This window comes from Bombus huntii, chromosome 1, assembly GCF_024542735.1.
Source record: "Bombus huntii isolate Logan2020A chromosome 1, iyBomHunt1.1, whole genome shotgun sequence".
Taxonomy (NCBI): Eukaryota; Metazoa; Arthropoda; class Insecta; order Hymenoptera; family Apidae; genus Bombus; species Bombus huntii.
Window position 1 is genome coordinate 21,056,214 of NC_066238.1, and position 22,224 is coordinate 21,078,437.

Genomic DNA, 22,224 nt, shown 5'->3' on the forward strand with positions numbered 1-22,224 from the left:
CCAATTGCCAGTTCCACTTCTCGTTATTCGTCATAAAATTGTTATTCGTAATTCTTACTATTTTTCAATTGCTATTTGAGAGTACGTCTAGCGCCTGACATTTCAATCTGTTTAATTGATAATTGACAGTCTTTTAATATTTGATTTTACTGAATAACGTATTCCATGCCTTCAATCAGCGCGTACGTAGAGTATTTAAAAAAAAGAGACACGTACACGAAAAGGTACTGAGCAGTACAGCAGAATTTTTATCGCGCTATATCGAGCAAGTGAGTCCTCGATAGACATGGTTTCGGTATACAAAGATTAATATCCATAAATAACGTATTTTCAATGAGGATTTGGACTTTTCAATAATATTTTCATATCAAGAACGAGAAACATCGCCATAACAAATTTCTCAATGTGACAGTACAAATTTAAGCAAACGTGAATTTGCAACATTCGCAGTCCGAAAAATTTCGTTTCATTTCGAATTCCCTTTCCGAATTCGAATTTTTAAAGTTGTTCTTTTAAAGAACCATTCGCTTCGATCACAGGGCTTAGGATGAAAGTTTGATTTTTCCGGACGCGTAAGCTCGTGCAGTCACCTCGGGAAGTATCTTTCGGGTTCCTGATAAATTGAACGCCTCTGCATTTCGATCACGCGCATCAAACGAGGACGACACTCCCGCCCCCCCCCCCCCTCTACCACCATTCGCCCGCCACTTCATTGGCCAGTATCCCTTCCCCCACTCCTTCTCGCCCCTTTTCATTCTTCGCGACAGCAGCTCGTTTTTATGAAAATTTATTGAAATATTAAATTCGACCGCCCGCGACTGTACGATCGCGATAAATAATTCATGAAATGCAAGCGGGACAATCAATAAACTTCGCGAGGCACACGATGTTCAAAAATCCATCCATCTACTCCGTCGCGTTCTATCTGAGCCACCTTGCGCCACTAATTTACCGACTGATAATATTAGTGAATCGGCAAGTTACAGGATATAGGTTATAACTTACATAATTTTACAAGTTTGCGTTGAATCGAAGAGTAGAGTTATAGTTAGTTAAGAGTAGAGTTAGTGGAGACACTAGCACAATCTCCTACTTGGATATAAAGTAATAAATTTCTCTATAACAAAATTCGCTAGTTTACGCATTTACGAATAACTAGCAAAATTTCACCAATAGCACTGGTTTAATCGTGCAAGAGGACAGCTCGATACAAAAATCATTTCATTTCTTCATCGTCTCTATTAATCGCGTTAACGATGTGCAGCTCAATGAGGAAAAAATATCAAGATCACGCACTAGGTTACTTTATCAGTGGCGATAAATAGTGGAATGAAGTGTGAAATTCCGGACTTAACGCCACCAAAAACATCCGCGCGACCCCGTAAATCGAAAGAGGATAACACAGGGGCGCATGCCCATGAATACACGTATATTCGGGATCAGAAGCGACCGCTGGACAAATCTCTATTGTGATTTTAACACTCGACCGCTCGTAAATGGCGGCGATAAATTAGCGTGACCACCGTTCAAAGGTGGCAATTACGACCGTCAAATGCCGATTGGTTTAACGATACACGACGCGACTCTGGCGACCTCTTGTCGGTCGATTCAGTAACTAATTTCGACAGGATGCGCGCCTCGTGGCACGTAAACGACCATCGGGTCCACCTATCCCAATCGAATCCAACAAAGTGAATCGCATGAAATTGACGGTTTGGTCCTTATGGCACCTAATAGGTCACGCAGATTCACGTCGTTGCTTAGAAACGGATCGTTATGGCCACTGTGATTTAAAACTAGAATACTTAACAAACGGTATTGGTAGTTTAACTAGAACACACTGTATTATTTTGATTTGCGTTTCATTTCATTTTCCTCTCTTAAAAAGTTTCAGCATAGACGTCAAAGTTTGCATTCAAACAACTATATATCTCAAATATCGAATATACGTATTACAAAAATTAAGAAAATATCCCACTATATTTTTTCAATTATTCCTTCTTCCTTTCTTTTATAAAAGAAGCGGCTATCACTAATGAGCGTCGCATAGACAATGATTATTTTTACGGCAAATTGGATATCGGTCGTGTGTTGTTCCCCACGTGGTCATAAAAGCAGCGCAGGAAATGATATACCAACAATAATCGAGGCAACATAAAATTCAGTGGCTGTTAATTTGCATAAGCGCGCCGCTCGTTTTATTCCGTATGCATGCACGCTGTAGCGAGCGCGCAAGACCATGTCGTTTCGAATACGATCACAGAACGTCTCGAATATTTTACGTCTCAACCGAGGGTAAACTTCGCGACAGGGATAATTACACGCGTTATTTATGACGCCTCTGATGCGGGAATACCAGCAGTGGAAAAAGATGGGGCAAAGAGCTGAGAGAACATAGACGATGCGGCAAAGAAATATTCCGATCCTGTGGGTATTCCCTGAACTCGGTATTCCTCTCTCGTATTCGATTCGTCACAGGGTTTTACATTCCACGTCCTCCTACTCTGAAAGAAAAGGTGAACACACACGCCTCGTCCCGCTACAATATCGAATCAACGGTTCATTTAAATATAAACGAGCTACGTGAACGAACGCTTGATCTCTCGATGAACACGTTATACTGTGCTGAACGCGTATACGTAATTCAAACGTGCATCTATGTAGCACCCGGTGGCGACCATAATATAAACACATCAGTGACACAATGCATTAACATATCTCAGATACGCCCGCGATGATTAAAAACGCTCGCATCCCTCGCGCCACCTGTATATACGAGACAAGAACTCTGAATAGAGAAAAGAAATTTGGAACGCACAGCGAGGCTTTGCTCTTCAGGTGCAAATGAAAGGACCATTCGTTTACCTCTATGGAAATATCGTGTTACTTAATGAATAAAAATTAACACATAAAGCTACTGCCTTTATCTGGGCTGGAGCTAGCAGGTCTTAAATATTCAAATATTCGAAGAACCTATTTCAGAACACTAAGGCTCGTTTGCAAAGGTAAGTAGGTAGTTACCCAGTCTTAAATAATGCAATATATAATAGATTTATCACTAGAGTAATAAAAATACTCGGGACAACGATTTACTTCCGGATACTCGTGCATCGGTCACGTGAATTATCATTTTTTAAGCTTCGAGCATAGAACTGGAAAAATTCGTTGAACCTGGCAGTTTAGAGGTTAGACCACCTACCCTCTGGCAGTCGCCATATTCGCACTATTGTTACACTAAACGATATCGCATCTACCGACTATTTTTTATGTAAAATTGACATGTCGCTAAGAAGTAAGTCCCGGAAACAAACTCGAAAAACAAGAAAGGAGTAAACAGAAACCAACTACAAAACAAAGAAAAGTGGGGAAGAAAAGTATATCCGATACACCTTTCTGGGAAGCTATAGCTGCATAATTTTACGCGAGTTTAACTCCGTAATAGTATTCTCTGATTTCGATGCACAAACGCAGAAATGACAAAAAATCGCAGGGTCTAAACTCCACATGTTGCTCGCGAGTGAGCAAGAATACAAGTGGGCAATGAAAGGGTCACGCACAGCAGACTCGAAAGGTCAGTCGTGCATACGAGTGCTTCGATGGTCACGCGTTCGTGCGCGCGTGTTGGTCCCTTGTCTAACATGCACACACTGAACCATACATATACATATACAAGCACGGAAGCTATGGTCGAGGCAGGCAGCACGCTCACGCTGCGCAGGCCTCCCTATTCCGAATTAAACAGTTCTCCGAAAAAGGAACCTACTCAAGTCCCCCCAGCAGCCCCCTATTCTCATGTTTTATCGGCTCCTATCGTCGTACAAAACTGTAAACTCTACTCTACTCGCGTTTCGCCCGCCGGAATAACGAATCACTTGTCCTCCATGAGAAGAAGAGAGATCAGAACAGAGAGAAAAGAGACGATCCTTATCGCTAGCAAGACATTTTTACGTTTTCTGCGCCCGGTCCGTTACGTGGACGCAATTTTTTTTCTATATTAAAGTCATGCTTGTGTGGCCTGGCAATCGCTTGGACGCGATTAGTCGACCGTGGATAATCGGTCCCTTCGGGGAAACCACCAAGAAAAAATGGACAATAACCCCACGCGTAACGTTTCTCCACGTTCTGATGTAACCAATGAAAAAAGAGCCCCACTGTTCTTGGTCTTTATGGCAAATACGACTGTGGTGCAGATTCAAAATGGAAGCTGCTGTGGTTATGTTATAATCGGCCGATAGCTTGTTACCGATCACGCGACCTGTTTTTCATTCAATTTGCCAATAGGTCGCGGATAAGGTAGCATTATCTGGCTTTGTGCGAGATTGTTATCCGAAGATCACGTAGAGGATGGATTGGAGAAAAATGTATCGTACAGATTCGCTTGCTCTCGATATTGAGAATCAAGTTGCTGTACCGTCTACCAGTAAATTCTTATATATTATGTTCGATATAAATATACGTAGTCTGACGTTCAATCAATTGAACCAATTTTCGTACAAGATATAATAGATCGTTGTACTAATTTCAAGAAATATATAAATATTAGGTTACGACATTTCGTAGCGATTTATTACGAATTGCTATCAGATATTCTTTAAAAAACGAAAACTTCGTAAAGTGTTGCGACAAGGAAAAAGAATAAATGGAAGAATTTTCGTAGAATTGAGAAAAAAGCGGTCACGTTTCTCGTAAAAGGGAGTGTAGCGAAACGGTGGCGCCCTCGACCTCTGATATCATTACGTGAATGATGGTTCCTGGGTAATGGAGAGAAAATGGAACAACAGGTGTGTTGCAGCTGGGTCGGCAACATTGCTGCCGCGGAATGACAAGAGCAAGCGTGAGGAAAGTGTACAGGTAAAGATATCTCCGCGTGCACACAGTCCAAACGCTATTACTCCCTTTACCGTAAAGTTCCACGTTTCATTTGAGCCATGAACCGAAAGCGCATCACCGGTGGTCGAACAAGTAGCGGCCATCTTTCTTTTCTCTGTTTCTTCCCGCACTGCGTCGAAATGACCTATTTATTTGACGCCAGTGCACAACACACGTTAACGCGCCCCGTTTAAGATGAAAAAATGAAGGAAAAGGTAACAACCTTTTTTTCTAGACCACAGACAACTCGAGTGTTATAATCGCTTTTTCTCAATGGATTTCCTCTGGTTATCACACGGCCGAGTTCGTTCGTTCGTCCCCGGGTAAAGCCAATGGAACTGCGACGGGATGGGGCCGCGCGACAATACGATTTCATTATGGAAATACAAAACGGCGAGAAACTTTTTAAAAGTTTTCCTCCAGTGTACGCAATGGAAAGCAAAAAAAAAAAAAAAAAAAAAAAAAGAAAAAGAAGGAAATCACCGAGAAGCTCGTAACGGCATTTCACGTTCATAAATCATTCATGGGGATGGTGAAAAAAGTAGGAAAAAACAAAAAGTTCCGAAAAAAGGAAAAGTTCGTTGGGCTCATTTCTTTCGCAAGATTGACTGAATAAATAATATCCTGGGAGATAAATGTGGCTCTGCATCGAAGCATCTTCTCATCTACATTTTGTAAGCAATGGAGTAAAATGTTATAGGTTTATGGAAGATGAATTTTAGAGTGACAAGTACGATTGATGAAGAAACTTGGTGTTATGGCGGCAGAGCGCCATCTTTGAAACAGTTTCATCTTTGAAACAAGTTCGATATTCGATATAAATGAAAAAACGAAAGAAGAGAATGAAAAATGAGTGTTCATTAATCAAATAGTTCAAGCGTTGGCTTGCAAGGCTTTGAGATTCGACTAGCGAAACAGAGTGCAGTCAGCAAATGCGGCTATAGGTATTTACACCGACGAAACTCGAGAGGACGCGCCATCGAAATCGGATTGGCCCGTGCACGGTCCATCTGGCTGACATCACGTATGTTATGAAGGAAGAAGAGTAAACAACGTTCGTTTCGAACAAAGAGGTCGATTCAGTCAAAGAGTAACGCCTCATCGAAAAATCCGTCAATCAGCAGTTCCATTTCATTCCCTCGGTTCATAGCGCCTTAAAAGCAACGTAGGTTAAAAAGGGAACGATGATGCATCGAAATTTAGTACGTTAAGGAAAAGAGGTTACGGAACTGACGGAGAAAGGGGAAAAAAATAAAGGAACCAAACAGGATCACCAACAAGTCAGTTAGTGTTCCGACCAAACGACAATTTATTTCCTTCCAACCGGCGACGATACGTCCAATGATCGGACACCGTGGCGTTTCCGGAAATTTTCCATTCACCGCAGCAATTTCGACGCGACAAGTCGCGCCAACGAATGTTTCGTGCAAATCAATGTAGCCGGAAAGAAAAAAAAAACAAGCTTTTGGGCCACCTTCTTGTTTGCCACCAAAATAGTTTGTACCTAGGGTAAATTTGACATAACCGTTGTCTCTAATGTCGACAATAAAAATGGGGGGGGGGGGCTGAAAATCATAGCAATGTAAGTCGGTTTACTGCTAGTTTTTTTTATAAAATAGTATTCCACGCACCATTATAACTTTCAGTCAGTTAATTGTAAACAGAAGAGCAGAATTTTCGAAGAAATAATCAGTTAACTAAAGGTAATAAAAATTTCAATAGTTACCGATTTCATGATTCTCTATTAGATTAAAGTGCTAATATTGCTAGGGGATTTTACGACGGTTACAGAAACTTGGATAACTTTCCAGTTCGAAGGTTCGCGAATTTTAAAGAGGTTATAATGTAATTGAAAATGGCGGGGGTTCTTATCAACTTGTCTGTGTAGTTCCGCGCAGTGGCGGTGGTCGAAATTTTTAATTACGACCATTTGAAATTCAAATGCCGCCGCAATTTATTAATCTCTCTCTAACTTTAATCTGTCCCTGGCCAGGAACTTTGAAACGACCCCGTTTGTGCAGTTTCGAAACTCGCTTGTTGTTAACCAACGAGAAAACGGCACCGGTGCTGCCACCACTTCAACACGTCCTTACAATTACGCTCATTCTCGCTAATTATTTCCTGCACGCTTTAAATTGAAACATTCGACTATGACGAACGAAAAAAATTATAAAAAAAGAGAAACAAAGATACTCGTCGTTGAAAGAGAATACAAATAGGAAAAATCGTTAGACGAATACTCGATCCTATTCAAATCCACACCAACCTCCATCGTCCTATACTGGTCGACACCTCTTTCATTCGACTCTGAATAAAATCTGTTTCCACCAGAGATCGACAATTTTTTTTTTTTTTTTTTCTAACTTCACCGGGGATATTGTCCTGCGTGTGATCAATATAAAACTGAACATTCATCGAACGCAGGCAGTCGTCGACCCACTTGAAAAAAAAGAGAAAGACAGAGGTATAAATTGGAAAAAAAAGAGAGGAAAGGAAAAAAAGGAGAGGAAAGAAAGGCCATACGCAACGAATCGGTTTGGCGCATCGTTCGCGAAACGAAACCGACGCGACGGTTAAGTGCAGCTAGGGGTTTGCAGACATTTCCACTTGTGACCAAACGATCGGTTCGAGCTTCCGGAAACCAAGAAAAGTCGAACGTAGCAATTCTATCGGACAGTATGGTCGCGGAGCTCCAATTACTGGCTACCAACCAACCCGGTCGGGGGCAAGCAAGAAGGAAAGAAAAAACAGGCTTCTGCGACAGGCGCTCGTAACTCCTGACCGTATGGCGCGCGCGCGCGCGCTTTCGTGGAATTCTATAGGGACCTCTTAACGTCCATTCTCCCACTCTTTTTAAGTTGCACTTGAAATTGTTTTTCATTAATTGCTCTGTGGTCACCGGTTTTACAGTCATTTGCACGCGTTTAGCGTAATTCTGTTTCTTTGATGTTCTACGGATTCTTTTATGCTTAAAACATGCATAAAAGATGCAAAATGAGGAAAATGTACAGGTTATCGAGTGAAGGATTTGCTCGTACAAATATGGTGATCGCGATTTCTTCGTAGAATATTTTATATTCCATGATCTATTCACGATGATTAATTCAGTGAAATATTCTTGAAGAAAGATCAGTTCGCCGACCTAAGTAGGTGTTCCATTTTTTGTGGAACGACAAAAAATACGTTAGATCAAATTTCTTCGATGGTTTACGGCATTCCCCAAGATCGACACGGCCGATAAAAGAACCAAGAGAATTATGAGTTTATCCTAAACATATTTTTTGTCCTGGCATTACGTGCCACAATAAAGATAATTTTTTGTCACGAAATGTTTCTTCTACGCGCTATGAGATACGTATTTCTGAATATTTTCGTACGCACTGTACAAATACACACAGAAAAGGCTCACGAAAATACCGAAGATCGTTTCGTTAAAATATGTTTGCTATAAATATCTTGCAATTTCTATCCATACATGTATGTTTGCAGGTTCGTTTAAAAGTTGGCCAATATAATCATGATAGCCATATCTCATTATAGTGATAATAAAATTTCAAAATGTTTCGTACAACACACATAACACATTCACAAAAGCTTTCTATGGTAAAGCGTTGAAATACTTTCGTCAGCTATTGTGTCAACGCGTGTGCATGTGCGCGCGCCATAGTGCGTCAACGCGTGCCATTACCATGTACCAGTCTGTCCTAAATGTACCGCGACGAAATTAGTTTTGAGAACAACGACACCGACACGAGAATCAGAGAAGGCGGGGACACGAGACGGTGTGACCCGCGTGTATTTATACGCGAGTATTTGTCGACCGGTACCGTAGCACGCAAATTTTCAAGACGAGCACAAAGGAGGCATTGTAAACGATTGTTAATTTCGCGTGAACACACTTGGTGCGCGCGCGTGCACGCGCCACTCAATTCCCCTCTCGCTTTATTTCGATCACAGTGACGGTCATTGTTCTTTGAAAATCTCCACCGAGAGACAGTCAGGCCATCAAGACGCGTAACAGCGGCAAGGAAACCGATTTCATGCTAAATTTAATCAATTATCGTTCTCACAGGCGTGTCACTCACGTTTACGTTATCTTTATGCATTGCGTCTATTGTTTATCGAGCGTACACACTGTGAACAGCATTGCACAACTTATCCATGTGTCCAAGTCTCTCTATCACTCTCTTGCGTCAATACGTAAATGTCTACACGATAACCTCCTTGCGGCTGTTGCCTGTCAATGAGTCATACATCGCTGTTTTGATTCCAAAGTCTGAAATGCAAACTTAGCCCTCAAACGCTATAGAGTATACGACGATTTTTCGTCTATGCGTTTATTGGATTGCATTTGTACAATTCATTTATTAGTACTGCAATCAATATGCATTCATATTTAAGAATTTTATTCAGACAGAATACATTTTTTTTTCTCTTGATTATTGCGAATATCTATCTTGCGAATATGAGTGTTGTAAATCAAGAATGAAATTATACGTGTGTAAAAATATGCACATAATTACATATGAAAATTATAGAGTCATGAAAGAATTACAATAGTCATACTGTAACTAAAATAGTGCATGGCATTGTTTCAATCAATCCTGAAATGTCAACGATTCAGGCGGATGTTAAATGTATCGATAGCGCAAAGTTATCGACGGACATAACCTCTGCATATTATTTACTGTGCATATTTGCCCTGTTATTCTATCTACTGTTTGTTTATTTCATGTTATAGTTCGAGTTCCGTGTTTATTTTGAAGCCGTGTAGCTTACAAATGAAACTAATTACGTTGTTTTATGTATCTACAAACGCGCCATCTACATCCGCGAAATATCCCACTTCGCACATAAAAACCTAGGGTTATCGACTACATACGTGCGCGTGCTATTTTATGAGAAATTTATCAGCAATCAAAGTTACTTTCTTTCGCAATCTTTCCCCTTAGGGGTAAACTTTTATCGCAGTCTGTGATTGAAGAACGTATACTTAGAATTCTTTGTTGCCAGTATCTATAGTTCCTCGCGAGGCTAGCGAGTCGCGAAGTAGATGGTCTGTAATGATCGCAGTTTGCAGAGTTCACTTCCTGTGCGATTATGATTTCAGCTATCTGTGATGCATGCCGCCCTAGCTAGTAAGAATCCGCTATCTACGCTATATATACGCCACGCCGTTTTACTATGCCTATAGTTCAGCTATAAACTAAAACGCTTCATAATCTCGCTTCCTACCAACGTTCTTCCAACTGGTCTCCAGAAATCGAAATTTCGAAGCAACCGAATAATCGTTTCAGGAAATCACGTACGGTGAATCATGAAAGTGTTTCAGCGTATATCATAAAATACCTTTACGTGTATATACATATGTAGTGTGTATTGTATAACACGTTTAGAAAGGCTATAATAGGATAAGTTAAGAAGTGAAAAATTCCCTAGAACCGATCCTATCTGGTGATATATTTTTCACATATGTGTTTTTGGAAAGACGCGCCGTAGTACATGAAATCAAAAGCCAACTTTCTCATCGCTCATCTTGGACAAAACTGTGATCAATACTTTCAATTCTTGTATTTTCCGTAGTCAGCAAAGAAAGTATGTAAATTTCAATATCTTCGCATTAAAACGTATAACATATGGTTAAATTACGACAATCGCGTCTCAACGCAGTGCCGACGAAATTTCAAAATGTTTCGTATAAGACGCACGACATATCTATAAAAGACGTTTACGACCGTTCGAATACCTTCGTGACTCACGGTACGTGATTTCGTCGAACGATCGTTTCCTAATTTCCCCTCTTATAACTGCTACTTCAGAACGGGCTAGAGTCAATTTTTAGGTTAGATAGGTAATACCACAGTCGAAAAACGGCCAGTCGGAAATGGAATAAAATTTAGCAAGGATTAGTTCCAGCGATATAACACTGTTCTCTTGCAGTTTACGTCGAATTATGATAATGGACGTGTTCTCGATCCACGCATCACGGGTTTGCAACCTTTTCAGCCGTGATCCACGGTTAGTAAAACGAGTGGGAGAGGGGGGGGGGTAAGTGGAGAGGGGCGAAGAAGGCAGGACCGTATAATTACCAGCGTCCAAGCAATTTCCAATGTTTCCCCAGCCGGTTCGCTCTTTCTATCCGCGTTTAGCTTCTCCCGCTGAGAAACAGAGAGCCCGGGGGCTGATTCCTTGAAATTGATTCTCCGCTTTCTCCAACCCACCATCTGTTGGCGGCATCCCCAAACGAAATAATCGAAGAGATTAAGGGCTTGCGAAGACACGGGATGAGGTCGCGGCTGCCCTCCCCCCTTATTTCAGCCTTTTTTCTCAATAAAATTCTGGCACGTTTCTGCACCGGATATTGTGTATCGCGTGGGACAGCGCACGTACCATCGCATGCTGCGGTCGAGAACTCGATCTTGCGTGAACGAGCAATTCGCCAGTGATCATTCCCAAAATCTGCCGCGAGAGATCGCGGCTAACCTCTGCATGACGTTTTCTCGATGGAAACGTTCGATGTCGGCCGTTTCTCCGGATTGCATCGGTGACCGATCGAGATGAAATTTGGTGGATTCATACTTCCGAGGTAAATAAATTTCGCAAACGAAAACCGAATCTGATAAGAATAGAATTTTAGTAATATCTCGTTGACACGGAAAATATATACGGAATTTAAAAATTACTTCTATATGAAAAATCTGAAATGTCAATTATCGTGTCTGTCTCCTGTAATCGTAATAGAGACTTACGCGTATAGTCTGAACGCATGAATTTTTTCAAGTTAAGATCCTACCTTACAGATCCACCATCTCTCCCCAAGATAATTATCAAATTCTACGTGGATTATTCATGCGAGTCGTCAAAAATACCACGGTCAAATCTTTTTCTCTGGGTCACTGAGAGAAAATGGTTGGCGAAACGAAGCAGACGCCTCCACTGTGTCCCCCCGGTGGCCGTTCATTTATCATCGCCTTGGTGTAAAGGTAGAAAAATGTAGAAAAGCGGCGAGGTAGATGTACATATATACATATATAAGCGGCGCGTGATTCCGATGATTTGCCCACATTATTCATTCTGGAAATTGTACAAACGACGCTCGGACGACGCGTTGATAAACGACGCCGAGACGCGTTCGATTACGTCGCCAGGAAATCTGAAAAATATATGCGACGTATCGGCAAATTGGATCCGAAGAGAGCCGATTTTAAATTGATAACGACCGATTCCCCGAAGTGGTGGACACGGAGTGTCCATTCGTTTATATTTCTCTTTATTATGCGCTCACGACCGTATCGATTACGCGTGGAATATTAATTATCCGAGTGTATTTATGGCGCGGCATATTTGTTTTGAATCCACTTGGTTAAAAAACAGGTCGCTTATATAAGTTATATATTGGCACGATACTATATTACAGACCTGTTACAGAACTGATACGATTCAGGAAATTTACTGTTTCGCTTGGGAAAATTATTCTCGGTTTCCTTGGATTACAAGCTGAGAATAATATTTTATCTTCTTTGAACGTTATTATTGGACTTGACACTTGGCTATCGTTATTTCGTTTCACGTATCATCGTTATTTTTCCTGGCAAATTTAATTTATAACATAATGTGTTCTTAATAAGTTCTAAGAAACTGATATTTTCAAGTTGTATCGATTTTGATTCCACTTGAAGTTACATTCATATACTTCTCCATAACAACAGTTATGGATAATATTAGTACAAAATGGAATTGCGCCTTAAATGTTGGAGTAATGATTAAACGAGACTTTCAAACAAATCATGCCAATTAACGGTTGAAAATTTAACCAACGTTTCGAGTCACACGAGCAGATATAGAGAACTAGCTATTCTCCTTGTTTTCATTGGATATTTCATAAACATTGGAAGCACCGAATTATTTATACTGTGTATAATCCACCGTGTGCAGCTGTATACAGTCGCATGTCCGTTCCAATGCTCTATAACATAACGATACCAATTATCATCATTATGCTCGCGTGCAATTAACAACGTGCGGCGAATTATAAACGAAACGCAATGAATTCGATGCGGTTCCGTTATCGAACACACACCGATTGTCCGAATCTGCGCAAGAGATTGAAGAATAACGAATTTATCACAGGGACAATATCAGTCTGAAAATATCGTGATTTCCAATTGTAAACAGGACCGATCATGGGATATCACTTCTCGATTATCTTCTACATCCAGACACTTCCAGTCAGAATATTGTTTCCAACGAAACCTGTTTACAAACTACACAAATGATACCACACGCATAAAAATAAGTCCGAAATGTACGATCAAATTTCCCCACGCGATGCTCAGTTCCACGAAAATTGAATTAAAGAATTCCTCTAGCAATATTACACTCGGTAAAACCTACTGTTAGCAAGAAAAATGTCGCCAGTACTGACGATATCTACGTAGAATACCTTTAGATTACCTTTTGGAAGGAAGGAGATTTATTTCGAGTAATTAATTCTTGCGCTAATCATTTATATCGAATCTCCTAATGACTAAATTGGAATCGCCAATCTGTCCATAATATCTGTCCAAGACAATTCTACCCTTATTCAGTAATACCAACTATTAGTAACATAGAAATATCACAAGTAACGATAACACATCAATTGTAACCTATAACCTGTTTCTAGTTACCTTCTTTAACGACCATTATGCCAAGTATCATTAACTAAAATAAATCACATTAGTCACATTAATGGCCTATCGTACGACTAAATCAGAATCATTAACTCTCCATAATCTAAGTCATAGCATCTACCCAAAGTTAAGAAGGAACTGTAATTCTTGTAAAAATGAAAGTTCTCGTGATTTCGCGAGCGTCTCCCCCTCTGGCGGCGTGTTTTAAAATACTTCCCCGACGACGTGCGGCTGGTTGGCACACGTGAATCATTACACGGCTAAAATACCACGTTCAATGAACAGGCCGAGGCGCGCACGTGCGGGACAGGCACACGACACGCCTGGTCGTCTCCATTCAAGTCGGCCGGGAGTTAAAACTGTTTTACCAGAAGTGGCGGCACGTGATTACGTCCCGGGCTATTCTTGGCACTGGAGAGGCTAGGCTTGGATGTGCGCGCTCTCCTTTTCCCTCTATCCATTCCGAGTGGAAGTACGGAAGCGCGTAGATAACTGGAACACTTCGAGACACGAAAGAGTAGCGGTATACGCGTCGCCGGAAGAATAGCAGATGCCGCAACTATACTAAATTCAAATATCCATTAAATTTGAAATTTACAAGGACGTCTATATAGAAGATACATAAAAGACATACGTTTGCTACTAACGAAATGTAAGGTTATAATAATACCATTATTTCATGGTACAACTAGAACAAGATAAGGTCAGGTAACTATATACATTCGTACGTTCGCAATAACGATGACAAAGAGCCGACGAAAATTTTTAACTACAATAGTCCCTAATTCCTAACTAAAACATTCTTCAAAATCCTAATCAAGTAATTATAGAAAACGTACAGATCGAAAATGATCTACCATTGTGGTACACTATTCACCCGAGGGTTAAGTTAGCAATTCAGACTTTGGAACATAACCGCTCATAACGATGAACAACTCATTGACAGACAGCAACCACAAACAAGTTATCTGTAGACTTACGTATTGATGCGAGAGAGTAATAGAGAGACGAAAGTACGGAAGCGTATAACTGGAACATAATGTTTCGAGACTTTGAGACTCTGAGATGGGAACAGTGGTAGTAGTGGTACGCGCCAACCGGAAGAATAACAGACGCTAAACGGAAGTAGTGTAGGGTGGCAGAGAGAGGAGGAGGAAGAGGAGGACGAGGAGGGTGAACAGCGAAACGCGAAATGACGAAAAGAATGGAGGTACTGGCGAACGAAGTGGGTAAATGACTTGAGCTAAATCAGAAAATTTATTGTGAATACGCGACGAGAGGCATGCCGCGAGTCGAAACTGTGCCACGCGGACGTTTCTTCTTCCGCTTCTCGTGCCTGGCCAAGATTAAAATTCTTCTCACGTTCGCGTCGTTAACGGCGAGTGTTTTTTGATGCGCGAAAGGCCACCGGTGAACAGCTTCTTTCTTTTTCTCCCTGCCTCCTCTTCGTTTCCCAATCCTTTCTGCACTTCGTTTTTTTTTTCTTTTCGTACTAAGAGAACGGACTGTAATTATCGATCGCTCGCGACTTGTTTGTGCTTGAGCGAGCGAGAGGAAGGTGGGAGCTTCGAACCAATCGAAGTTTTATGCAATTATGGGAGCGTGTGCATAGACCCCGGCTAGCCGGTTCTAAGTTGTACGTTGATGGGTAGTGAGTTCCTTGAGGAACGGAATATTAGAATATCGGAACTTTGTATTTCTTTGGTTAAGCTGTTTATTCTCCTAAATGGTAAATTTTGAGATCAATGAAATTCATAATAATAAAAACGTTTTGTTGCTCATTATTGACTGGTTTATGCTTCATAGTGCTTCATGATAAAGTAGGTGAAGGCACAGTATCTTTCTCCATTTTCATTATAATGTATGTAAGTAACATTAGAGAACCAGCGATAATGTTGTGTAATATCTTTATAACTACGATCTCGTGTTGATCAATATTTTACGCAAACCTTGTCTTGTTGCGTTTATCCTACTTGATTTCCTTGATTTCTTCTGCACAGCTATCAACGTCACTCGCAGAAGGTAGAATACCTGTCTTTGAGTAAAAACACAGCTCGTTCACAGTTCGCTGAACGTTCCTTTTTTCATTACATAAAACTGGGTAAAAAAGCGGTGGATTAGCAACTCTTGAGACGAGAGCTGCAAAGTGTAACGAGGGCCCGTTCTTATCTCTTTAATGCGCAAGTAATACGTCACTAGTTTATGGATTGCATTCTGTTTTGCATTCCGCTACCTCGGATGTCAATTGACACATTTAGCGAGAAAACATGCTACATATCAAAGGTAACGTTATTGAAGCTGACTTCCCTCTCTACAGCGAGTAATTCCCAGTGACAAATGATAATTTCAAACGAGTAAAAATATTCCGCCGTATATTCGTCCACTTTTCTTTCCGCATTTCTCGTCGAGTTAACCAGCCAAATGGAACCGTGTAAACTGAAAAACACAGGGACACACGACACAGAGTGCAAACGAAATTGTTTTACGTTCGACTAACGACTACTGCGTAAATTGGTCACGAAGCAGCGTTGATACGGATATGTACAAACTGAGAAGGAAAACAGACGAGCAGGAAAATCAGTGTATACGAAAGAAATGATATCCCGGAAATAGCCGAGAGATAAAACGTCGAGATAGAAACGAACGTTTGCCGAGCGAAGGTTTATCCGTCTCAAACAGAGAAGCCCGGTATGCTTCGCGTTAACGAGAGAGTCGGGTATCCATAATTTAACGCGGCCAGGATATCTTTCGAAGCGCAAACAGGTCTCGAAAGAGGAGAGACAACGTCGTCGGTGGTTTCATCGCCGGGGAAACAAGGAGAGAAAACACACATAGAAAGAGATAGAGTATATGTACTCTGAACCGAAACCGATGATCAATTTCCCTGTCACAAGCTCGTAGAACAGACGGCGATATAAAGCAATCTGCGATGTTCTCGAGGTATCTTGGAATTTTCTTCGAAACTCGGTAATCGATAAGTCGGTTGGCTTAAGGCCGAACTGCCGCTCCCAACTCGTTATATTTTATTCAGAATTAGAGTGGAAGTTAACGAACCTCCTGCGGACCGTTTAAACCGACTTCGAAGGGTGACACCGTTTGCTTCCTCCACGCCGCTGTTTTCCGAGTTAACCGACAGAAACCTGCGCGCGATTCCTCTCTACCTAACGTTTACATACGGACGACACAACTCTGTTCCTCGCCGTGACCCGAAGCACGGTGAAGTTATGCAATTCGATATCGACAGCGGAGATATTACTGTCGGCTCTGGGAATCGTTTCGACGATTAAAACGGAAACGACGAGGTGCTGACCTCCGACATCATGGTGTAGGTGGAAAGGTTATACGGGGATAGATATCGCTCTGTCTCTGGCTTGGTAAAGGTTCGAGGCGAGACAACGTTCGCGTCAACGCCACCAGGCAATTGAAAATAATGAGATTCGAGGAGCGAAGGATCGAAATATCGGTGCGGTGGCCGCGAAAATGTTGCGAATCGAAGGAGGAGATTGCGCGTAATAATAAGTAAAGAACGTCGTCTTCCTTTACACCTGCAGCTTCTACCACCTATTCGTGTCCATCCTTCCTGTTCAGTCTTCTATCTCCGTCTTTTCTATTAGTTCCCTTTATACTTCGTCATTTTCCACCACTGGCTCTGATCGTCTTTGTCATTCCCTCATCTCGTCCTTGCCTTCCGTTTCGTTTCCACTTCCTCGTCATTTTCGTTCGCAGCCTCCTTCTCATCTCACCGTTACCCCCACCACGCGCCATTCTTACCATCTTCCTTCTGATCGTTCGTCCAATCGTTCTATGTCTTTCTAGGCATCAGCCCGAAGAAGACCGCGCGCGCGACCCAATAAATAATTCATTCTTGATTATTTCCTGATATTTGATTCCGGAATCTAGGCACGTACATTCGACTTCTGCATAATTTATTCACTGGTAAAAGGGCACGTATAAATCCCGCAGAAAATATAGGAAAGGATCAACGGAGGTAAAAATAAGCGAGAACGCGTTAGCCTGTGGCAAAAATTCCACAACACGGCCGAGTAGTGAGTCTGTACTAATCGTTATATAGTTCGGGCCAAATATAATTCAACTGGCATGGCGCATCGGCTCAAAATGCTCTTCACGCTATGCGTTGATTTAAATCCAATTAACGGTGAACGAGTGCGTGAAACAGCAGTAAGTGGCCTTAACCGAACTACGAAGCGTACGATGTCGAATCAAAATAATTATAATTGCCGCGTTGATGCACTGCATTTGGCCGCGCGTTCGCGTCGTAACCGAAACGTCGTCAATTGCGCGTTCACCGTGTTACTGGCCCAAGTGGATTCGCGGTACACGGGTTCCGCTGTAACTAACGACATCTGCAAACAGCGTTAAGTCATTCTATTTACGGAATAAATTATGGCGGGTCAAAATGTGCTTTTAACTATTCGATTAATTTTAGTTTTTATTTAATTAATTTTACATGGTAGTGGAAAGATGTGTACTCAAAATGTGTTTTCGGTAATTATACTGTTCAGTGACCTTCTCCAACTTTGACTATTTGATTCCAGTCTTTTTTTTTTTAAAGGAGAAACAAATTTTTTAAATTTGATATATTTTAAGTTTAATCCACATAGTTAATGTTCAGAACTTAGCACAACATTCGGTTAGATTTGGGCCAACAATTTCTTCCATTCAATTAAATAAATTCATTGAAATTTAATCCAGACCTAACCTTGCTTATTTGGTAAATCTGAAATATTAAGTCAATTAAAAAAAGTATATCTTTTTGTTTATTACTAAACTGTGTAATGTTTCTAATTGTCAAGTGTAATTGCGAATGAATGGTGAATGTTTGACCTTTATATTTAGATTCGATAGTATCTGACAAAAAAACCTGATAATGTCAAACAAGATACAAAGTATCGAAAAAGCAATGAAAATTGAAATTAGTTATAAATGCGATAACTAGCACGAAAGCGCGAAGCATTGTATTAATTTCTGTCAGAATTTGATTAAAATCAATCAACGTGCTGCGATATAACTTAATCTCGCTGAGGCATGATTGGAAAAAATGCCGGCATGATTACAGCAACGAGTCTTATTCGATTAAGAAAATTAAGGTTATTGAGCAGTTGGCATGCCGCGTGCTCCACGCATAAATATTATCCCGGTTAGTGTAGCAAACCATGACCACAGATCCGCGGATCGCATTACTAGTCCTCGCACACGTATTGACTGCTGGTGTGATGGTAAACAAATATATTTGTCCGGGCTAAACTTAATTAAATGCAACGAATTGTTGGTTTACTGATACCGGAATGCACTTTCAAGAGCAATTTAACAACCATTTGTATAATCGAATATATCACGCTGTGTGCATTTCTACATATAATAATTATCAAGCTTACTCGTACACTGATTATATTAGTGTTGGTGTGTATGAAATGTCGTTTCTCCAGAATTTGAATTTAACGAGGAAGTACGACTCATTAAATTCGATTATTTCATCGTCCACATATACTACCGTATGATTATTATTATGGAAGAAGAAATTTGATATTAATCGTATATATTCTATGTTAAGAATATTCATAACCTACGACAATTAAATCTTTATCTGCTTTTAAGTTTAAGGAAAGCACAGTGACGACATCTGTAAACAAAACGGTCCAACGTCCGAGTAACCATAACCTAATTTCCGTCAGTTAAAAAAAGAACACCCAGTACACGTGCGAGTGAAGTATACTGAATAAAGACTGTTAAACGTCAGTCTTGACTAATCAATAAACAGTCTCAGTGAAACCGACCAGCCACTTTGACTCCTTTTGATCCATACTGAATAACCAAACAGTAATTCTGAATACCTTTCGAACGAGAAACGTAAATATATCGCATTTCAACCGATATATGTAACGCGTACAAAACGCATGCGCGTAAAACAAACATTCGGTTCTACATCATGGTACCTCTTACCGCGATACGATAATAGGACCTGATTGATTTTGAAAGCAAACAGATGAATCCTCTTTCAATATTCACTTATTTATACGATATTTTCATCCTATCATTTTCGTATTTATTGTAAACCTCCATTCATATTCATATCATTAACATTGATGGGTTATCACGTCCCTTTTATTATCCTGTTGTCGATAAGACTTCAACGAAATAACAAAATACGTCAAGCAGTATTGTTCCTATATATAATTTCTTTAACGTATCAATCATAAATCACGAATCGCTAATCAGCTTGGTCAGCAAAAGCCAGGCGAGAATATACGATGGTATGGGTAGCGGTATTATTTGTACGAGCTTCCCGGTGCAAAAAAATTATATAAAAGAGAATCCGCATATTATAAATTCTAATTAGCATTATTAATAACGAGATGAATATGTTCTCGCTCGTTTCAGTTCTGTATTGACTCGATGTTGTAATAAACCCAGAGTTCATACAAAAACAAACCTCTACATCCAAAAATCTCCAACAACGATCCTAAGCCACAGCCATTCGAAAAATTTTACTAACTCATAACATTTTCCTATACGCACCATTTACAACAAAGATTGCCGGTTCGAGACGCCTCGATCTCAGGAGCCGCGGTAATTTCCAACTTTAACGGAGGAAGAAATTAAAAATAATCGACGATGATTTCCTACGTCGGTACCGTGGTCGGTCACAGACGATGGATCGACCGACAGCGTGGAATTTCATGGAATACACGCTCCAAGATAAAGCGTTTTCCACGTGTGTTTAGCCCACCGATGTCTGTCGTTGGTTTATGGTGGGGAGAGACACGAGTGGCAGGGATAGATGAAGCGCGAGGCGCGAGGGGACGATGGCGGAGAAAGGGCCAAGATTCACATCGACGGCCGAGCATTTGTTCCAAGATGATTCTCAGATGCTTGATCGCTCAAGCAGATATAATCCCACGAGCCAGGCAAACGGGATGATTTTAAACAAAGGAAGCCACCCGTTGAAGCATGATCGAAGTTCGCCACGGTACGTGGTCGTTCTTCGCGCAGCCTTTGGACGCCTTCGAACAACCACTAACACAACAGACTGAGAAACGAACCGAACCGACTCGCGAGGATATGACCGCGCGTTCCATCGTGCCTTACAGCTAGAGGGCTACGCGTAGTGTCTCCCTCGATCTTCGTCCTTCTATCTTTCTCGCACTAATGTATGCTTCCTTTTATAATACACTTCCCGAGGCTCCGAGCGGTGCTGTTATTGCCTGGTCTTCAGCAGGTTAAAGTCGGTGAAAAAATGATAGTCGGGTTCCGTGATAGTAAGATTATTCCTTCGAATATTTCAGTGCCATCGCGTTTGATATTATGTATATATTCCGTCGTTTCAATACACTGCGCGTTTTATTTCGAGCGATGGCATTCTGGAATGAGGGTCGGTTGGAAGTTGAACAGCAAGAGCTTACTACGATTTGTCTACAGTGAAATAAGAAAAATTAGATAGTCAATTAACCTATTCACCGAAGAAGATGAATCTTCCTTCAGATACTAATTTCTCTATTTAGGGATTCACATTTTTTTACCTATATGCTAGAATTTCTAACAAAAATGAACCTGACAAAATCGAAATAGATTTGTCATTACTATCAATAGAGAATTAATAACATGGAAATATTCCACGGTGCGTTATTACGAATAACACGCGATGGCGTTATCACGAATCATCGACACTACCGAAAAGAAAGCGGGAGGAACTTGTAAAAATCCTTGACGGACACGTATTGCGGTTTTCATTGCTTTTCCTTATGACGCTTTTATTTGGTAGCAAATATACGCGTGACGGTATGACGTTTTACAGTCGCGAAGGCACTCGTCACCACGTAGGAATGAGAAACGAGCACTCGTGCGCTTGTAGAACCGATATTTCTGAATAAAAAATTGAATTTCGTCACAGCACTGCTTTATGGACGAGCGTGTGCGCGCGCCAGCGCACCTGCAAGTAGTCGCCCGTTATATGGGGGGCTATATCGATATCTTTTGATGTGCTTCTCCTCGGTGTGTGCAGAATGGATTCGAAACTTTTGCAAAGCAAGTGAACCGAAAGAGTGGCATCGATTTCGTTTCAGTGCTGTTTATATGCACAACACGATCCGAGCCGACCAAGTAGATTTGTTAACGTATTCTTTTATGCGCGTGTATTAGCGGATTAATGGCACACCTTTAATGCATTTCAAATGATCTAGAAAATATGTTTCCGCGTATCGATACTGCGTAGAATGGAAACTGAAAGGAGCGCATTAACGACAAATGTTTGCCACTTTACTACACGCAGAACCGCGTGAATTATTATCGTTAAAAGTCTTGTTACAAAATTGTTATCTCGTACAATATAATGAATAAGTATAAGTCAATGTTAACCTGACTTAAATTAAACGTAGCTTTTTCTAAAGAATGTAATTTGCGGAGTATAAAGCGCCCATGAAGAGAAAATGGAATTTATGTTCCATGCTTGGAGTGGAGGATGAGCTTGAGAAAGCAGCCGATTTCGCACGACCTGTAGAATTATACGGCGGACTGAAAATTAAAGTGGCGCAAGTCCAATTTGAGGATTTCAATTTAGTGACGAGTATCGTCCACTTAATTTATAATTAATATATTTATATTCATAATTAATTAACTTATAATTTTATTCTCCGTCATGAGATACTTTCACGATACGAAGAAATAT

The 22,224-nt window shown here is 40.8% G+C and overlaps 1 protein-coding gene across 2 annotated transcripts in view; it reads right to left on the reverse strand.

Moving 5' to 3' along the window:
* Window positions 1–22,224, reverse strand: part of LOC126873613 (uncharacterized) — a 123,489-nt gene that overhangs the window by 73,811 nt on the left and 27,454 nt on the right. The window lies entirely within an intron of this gene.